This window comes from Lactuca saligna, chromosome 3 (genome assembly GCF_052625555.1).
Source record: "Lactuca saligna cultivar CGN05327 chromosome 3, ASM5262555v1, whole genome shotgun sequence".
NCBI classification, from domain to species: domain Eukaryota; kingdom Viridiplantae; phylum Streptophyta; class Magnoliopsida; order Asterales; family Asteraceae; genus Lactuca; species Lactuca saligna.
In genome coordinates this window covers 207,668,363-207,675,559 of record NC_136419.1, presented here as the reverse complement: position 1 = coordinate 207,675,559, position 7,197 = coordinate 207,668,363, and the positions used below count along the sequence as shown (strand labels likewise).

Here is a 7,197-nt window from a genome sequence, read left to right as displayed (position 1 = left end):
CATATACACATACATATACACACACATACATATACATAAGCACACACATGTACATATACACATATATAAATATGCTTACATATACTCACATACATACATACATACACTCACATACATACATACATACACATACATGACGCGCTCTGATAAAGGACATGCATTTCTGCGTGCCCTAAAATTACTGTCAAAAAAAAAAAAAAACACGGAGGGCACCTACCATAAAAAGCGTGTCATGTAAAGATGTCGTTTTATATTTTTTTAGGAAGGCGTGCACGTTCTCGCTTTTTTTATTCGGCGATGGTGGGACATGAAATCCTAAAAAATTAAACACCCGCCTTATGCTTCTTCTCCTTCAACAATCCTCTAACAAAGAACCCTAATTTTATTGTGAGGCTGTCAATCCTTTTGAAACAACACGTCTTCCTGTACCTTGATCTGCACTCTCTCTCCCTTCTCTTTGCAAGCCCTAAGCCGCCATCACCAGCATCGAACCCAATCAGCTCTAAGCGGCCATGGATTCTCTAAAGAGTGTTTGTCTCGTATGATTTCATCAGCACCATCAGACAATACTCTTCCTTATCCACGATGTCACCAAGTCTCCGTATGTTTTCATCAGCGCTATTCGACGAAAAGAACTAGGGCTTTGAACCACATCTCAATAAATTGTTTAGAGATATCCAATGGTTCCTCTCACTCAAAACACCTTCGATTGAAGGTTATGTGACTCCTTACTTTCCTCATTCTCTCCTCGTCGTTGTTGCATCTCGCCCTCCCTCGCTGTCTCCTTCTATCTTTGCCCTTCTACTTCTCCCCTGAACATTCTTAAAAGTAACAATAAAGGTATTTGGTTTAGTGTTTTGATTTTTATTCTTCATGTGAATCTATTCCAATCAAAATCTGATTCATATTTAAGTCCTCAATAAAATAATGAAATTGTTGTCAATTCTTCCTGCTTTGAATATATAATCGAATTTTTTATAAAATGGCTGATATATTGGCCAGCGACGACGAGTTACCAAAGCTTTCGATTCCTGGCTAACGAAACATACTAATTACCAGTGCTCTTCCTTCCGTCAACAACATTCCTTACCTTAGGAATATCATCGACTATAAGTACAGTTGCAAGTGTCGGTTGTTTAACTTTATAATTGTGATCGGTTAATACTTAATTGTTAATTGGATTTCTTGTTAATACTTAGGTGTGTTGAGTGCCGATGTGTTTTCTCGGTATTTTCGACTGAGGGGGTATAATGCTATATACATTTGCGGAACTGATTAATATAGAACGACAACTGAGACCAAAGCATTGGAAGAAAATTGCACTCCCAAAGAAATATGCGATATTTAATTACGTTTCTCTGTTTCGTGTTATCTAGATTTTGTAATGAATTTTCACATAACGATTTCAATTTGAATGTAACGTTACAAGGTTTTGAGATGAACAAATTTGATTTTGGATTCTAAAATTCAAGTTCTACTATAAAAACATCGATTCTTATTATTATAGTTTTATTTTTCTTCCAAGATATCATGCGATTAACAGGGATGTCTATAATTGCTTTAACATAAGTTTTAATGAATTTGGATGAACTTGAACCCCACACCAAACTGAAGCTTTCAAGCAATCATTAAAAAGTTAATGGAGAACAAATGCCTTTCTGAGAACACAATGCAGTAGGTATACATATACATTTTTGTTTGTATTCAACTTATTCCAAACTGATACTGTAATGTAGAGATGTATAGTAAGTTATGTATATATTTTGCACTACAGCTTTACTGTGATACTTGTCGGAAATTTTTAGCTAACCGAATTGTTGAAGGTACATTCCCGAAAAACAAATTCAATTATGACTCTGCCCTAGGTGATCAATGCGAAAATTACAGTCAACTATTGAATCCAACAGAACTCATTGATCCAAGATGCAAGGTAAATTTCTCCTATATATGAACAAGAAAAAAAATGCTAAGTTTCATGTAGTGAATAAATCAAAACCAAATCCTTTTATACATATTTTGCTTTCTATTCCTTTTCATGTCTCCAAACTTTGGTATGCAATTAGGTATGTGCAATCGGTCCTCATATCCATGACACAAATCATTTTTTTCTTGATCTTGCATTGTTGGAGGGTAGACTTGAAGAGTACATCAAAAAAATGTCAGTGGCTGGCTCATTGAGTCAGAATGCTATTCAAGCAACAAATACATGGCTTAAAATAGGATTAAAGCAACGATGAATTACTAGAGATTTGAAGTGGGGGGCTCTTGTTCCTCATGAGGGATTCAATGACAAAGTGAGTGAAATGAGTTGTTTCTCTCTCTCTCTCTCTCTCTCTCTCTCTCTTATAAAGTCAAAATGAGACCTCCATCTTATGTCTCACATATAAATATAGTTTACAATTTGCTCCACCACGTGTAATGTTTAGGTTTTCTACGTTTGGTTTGATGCACCAATCGGATATGTCTCAATCACTTCATGTTACACACTTGAGTGGTAGAAGTGGTCGATGAATTTGTTGAAGACAATTCTTTCAGGTAATGTTCCTTTTCTTCAATTTTGGTATTATTGCATTAGGTTCTTATGGAAATAAAACCTTGTAAATCTTATGATCATGTATATCATATATATTATTTCCTCATTAAATTTGAAAACAATTCTACGTAATATTCCCGTCTAAACTTCTTGGAACTTTTGAGAACTCGAGTTTGTTGAAGACTATTAGTGTTATAGAGTATCTAAACTATGAAGGACGTTTGGTCTCTGCCTCTATTCAACCCCAAAATCTATTTTTTTAATGATAAACAAATCCCATTTCTTTTATTTTTTTCTTTTTAAAGGTATGTTTTCAAAGGGAAAGGGTGTAGGAGTCTTTGGTAATGATGCACGGGATACAAATATTCCAGTAGAAGTGTGGAGATACTATTTTCTAACTAATAGACCAGAGGTGTACCTTTTATTTAGTATATCAATTAAAAATGTGATCTCTCACTTTTTTTCTTGTTTCTTTCTCTTTCATTGATTATTGTGTTTACTTGTGTAGGTATCAGACACATTATTCACATGGAAATATCTTCAAGCAAAACTAAACACTGAGTTGCTGAATAATTTAGGCAATTTCATTAATTGTGTCTTGAGCTTTATTGCTAAAGATCCAGGTTAGTAATTGGCACTAGTGTATCCTAAATTAATGGGATTAAGATTTTAAGTGTACAATTTATATTAAAGTTCATATCATATTCATAGAAATTATATTTCTTCCTTCCATTTACTTTTTCAACTGTACAAAACAAACTACATGTTTGAATAACTAATTCCATTCCAATCAATTGTTTAGATTCCATTCCATCGTAGTACCAAATAAATTGTTGTTGAGACATTTCTGGAATGGAAAAATTACATTCTTACCTTTTCAATTTTTCTACAGGTACTCAAGCAACTTTCTTTGCCCTATTCCCTCTGTGATGTAGAAAAGGTCAAAACACAATGGGAGATGATACCTTATGGCCACAATATTGGGACCCTGTGCCATTATTTAGAGAATTGGTATAAAAATATATAATTATTGAAAAAAATATAAGAGGAGGCTTATTTAATGTTTTTGCATATATGTGATTATTGTGCAAAGAGATGAAGAGGTGGAGTTGTTGAGGAAAGGTTTGCTAGAAATCAAGCTGATCGAGCAGATAGGAATAATTATATTAGTTAAATAAGACCTTTTTATTGATACAAGATTGTTGTTTGAAGCTATTTATGACTCATATCGTGTTGATCACATATAATCCAAAACTTCTGACCCTTTTGAAAGTTCAAATTTTATAAATGTTTATTTTCATGTGAATAAATTAGTCTTTATGACTATTAACTATAAGGTTGTTTGTGGAACAGGCACATCAATAGAAAGATTTTAGGCAAGTGTTTGCTGCTTCAATAGAAAATAAAAGGTTACTATAAAGGGTATTTCTGGCTGAATGGGTATGAAACTAAGGGCATTTCTAGAAATCACATATTACTGCAGTTGTTAGTTGTACTACTAATGATGGAAGTTATTTGTTATTGTAGTTGTTAGTTGTAAGAAATTAAGGTCATTTATGGAAATCATAGATATCAGGCAATTGTTAGTTGTACCACTAATGATGGAAGTTGCCACTAAAGGAAAGGAAGAAGTTGTGCATGAAATAGATTTTTTGTACGAAACACATAGTAGATTAGATGAATACAAATTTAAATATTGTAAGGAATAAAATTGTATGTCATTAAATTTTTTGCAATGAATTGTATTTTTTATATATGATGTTTTATTTCTATTATGAGACATTAAGTGAAAATTTAATTTAAAAATTAATAAATATATAAATATATATATTTTTAAACATTTAAATTTACGATATATAAAAATGTATGTCATCTTCATTTATGACATGGCCTTTCTTGATAGGGGTTTTAATGATACGCATTGCCTGTCATAAATGTGCGTCGTCTATAGGCGATGCGCAAAAGCATGTCGTCTCTCGTTATGACAGGGCCTTCCTTGACGTGCATTTGCGCGTCGTCTAAGCGTTTTACAACACGCATTGCATGTCATAAAAGACTGTTTTTCTAGTAGTCTTCGTTTGTTTGTGTGTTAAACACATTCGTTACCAGTATCATATATTATCATTATGTTTATAAATACTATGCTTATTTGTATGATATTTAATTATTTGTGCTTTAAATATCTAAAAACAAAACGATCCAAAAAAAAGTTTCAAGACTACAATAAGAATGATAATGATAATAATAATAAAAATAATAGTAGTAGCAGTAGTAATAGTAGTAGTAGTAGCAATAATAATAATAATAATAATAATAATAATAATAATAATAATAATAATAATAAAATTATAAATTCGTCGATATTTCGTAGGTATTATGTAGTTATTGTTTTCTGTCGTTAGTCGTTAGCTATTATGTAGCTAATTACCTACGGAATACCTACGAATGTATTTGTGTCACTATTCCATAGCTATTCCATTACTTACTTAGGGCATCCCATTCCATAGGTATTATGTAGGTAATTCTCTATGGAAATTTTTCGTAGCTATTTTCTGTGGTAAAACCCTTTGTTTTCTAGTAGTAAATGTATGGATAAATCAACACTAGAATCTTTATTGGTTATTAGTTTTCATATGATAAATTCAGAAACAATACCTAAAACATTCTTGTCATTAAAAATACAATTATCAACTTTTGATATTTTCAAAGCATCTTTTGGGAGTTTTCCAAGTTATGTGCCCAATGATCATCTTTTTTAGTCAAAACTATATTAGGTTCTTCCAAAACTACATGTGTGTCTTCATTTGAGTGTTATTCTATAACGGGTGTACCAAGACCTCTTTTTCACTCAAACTTGAGTTGGGTTCTTGAATATCTTTAAAGGTGTGTTCTTTTGAGCAATTTCCAAGATTGGTGCTCTAAGATCATCTTCTTCATTCAAAATTGTTTTGGGCTCTTCAACAACTTCATGGGTGTGTTCATTTCAGCCTTTTTCAAACTCGGGTGCACCAAGATCCAGCTTCCCTTTCAAAATAGATCCAGGCTCATTGATAATTTTGTGAATTTGCTTTATTAAGCCATTTTCTAACTTGGGTGCTCCAAGATCTTCCCTTTTTAGAGTAACAAACATGATATCAAATGGTCAAAACATAACAAATATTCAGCCATTAGAATAGAAAAATAGGCATTAAGAACCATATAGTTAACAAAACCAGATTGATCTTGAAAGCAAATAATTTACCCACATGGCCCAGAAGTTATTAGAAAGCAAAATAGTATCTTAAAAACTACAATGAAATAAATTTAACTTCTTAACTTCTATAATTTCCCTTTTAATTGCACCATTTTCTTCAACATGTAACCCTAGAGCTCTTAAGGCCACTAACATGTAATGAGTAAGGTGTCCACAACAACAATCCCCTGAGAATATATTTCTCTAAATTACATGTTAACCCATTATATGGGGATTTACTTATCATGTGAAGGGAAACATGGCGCCTTATTAGTTAAAAATTTTCATCAAACAAGTTATAAGCATGATAGAAACTCCATAGTTTAGGCTTGCAAACTTTACCTAGTAGATATATAAAAATAGCAGACAAACAAACATTTTTTAAATTAATATTTCAATTCATAATAGAGTTGAATAATACTATAGGAAATCACAAGGGATGAAAAGATAAAAAATTAGTTCAATGAAAACTTATTTTAGGAAAATATGTATCATTAAAATTAGAGAGAAACATACGTTTTCATTATAAACGATGAAACCACATGATGTCACTCAATTCATAGTTGCGTGAGCAAAAAATCAAATCCTCATACGTAAGAAAACTGGAAAAAAATATATGAAGGCGATGCTGAGAACATCTAAACAAAGTTAGCATACTAATTATTCTAATACCCGTATCACCCCATCAACAAACTCCAATCCTAAGCTCGATGAGATTCAAATGAAGTCATTTACAGTCTGAGATACAAATCACCCAACAAAACTCGACCTAAGAATAAAATGCTGCTATAAGCATTAAAATTTTAAATTTAAAAGTCATAAACATGAAGATAATTATTTTCCTCTCTCTCACTCTATCTTTCCATCTCGACATCAGTAGTCATCATATCGATTTAGAAGAGAAGTATAACGTCTTGCAAATCAACTGATTCGTAGAAGTGTGTTGGAGAAAAAAAAAGAAATACCTAGAAGCAGAAGTAAAGAAACGAAATCGTTTTTGCAACCAACTCTGTCTCTCTCAAAATCGACACTTTATCCCTTATGAGAAAATGATGGAATGAAAAACCTGGTGGAAAATCAGATGGAAGTCAACTGAAAGCCCTAACCGCCAACCGAATTTTGAGTTCATGAAGAAGAAGTCGATGAGACATAGATGGAGGCAGTGGTATATTCTGATTGGGAGAGACAATGTATAGAAACATGAGTGAGAATGGATTAAAGTAACCCTGTACTAGAAAGTGGCGGAAGCGATTTTTGGAAGTATCTCATTTGATAGAAAAAAGAGGTGGAGAGAGAGTGAAACACATAGCAACCGAGTGCAAGATAAAACCAACCAGCTAAAATCAAACCAGCCAGCCAAAAGAAAAAAGGTTTGGCATGCTTCAAAACTTAACACTATAGCTAAGAGGGTTATGATTTAATTATATGTATA

General features: G+C 32.4%; 1 long non-coding RNA gene and 1 pseudogene across 1 annotated transcript; one reads left to right on the top strand and one right to left on the bottom strand.

Annotated features, from left to right (window-relative positions):
* The first annotated feature begins 982 nt into the window (after positions 1-982).
* Positions 983-3,463, top strand: LOC145036340 (methionine--tRNA ligase, cytoplasmic-like; annotated as a pseudogene).
* Positions 3,464-5,174: 1,711 nt separating this feature from the next.
* LOC145034126 (uncharacterized) lies at positions 5,175-6,988 on the bottom strand. Its single transcript, XR_013677905.1, has 2 exons — positions 6,731-6,988; positions 5,175-5,643 (listed from the first exon to the last, which is right to left on the bottom strand). It is a non-coding gene; the product is annotated as an uncharacterized LOC145034126 (long non-coding RNA).
* Positions 6,989-7,197: the final 209 nt, after the last annotated feature.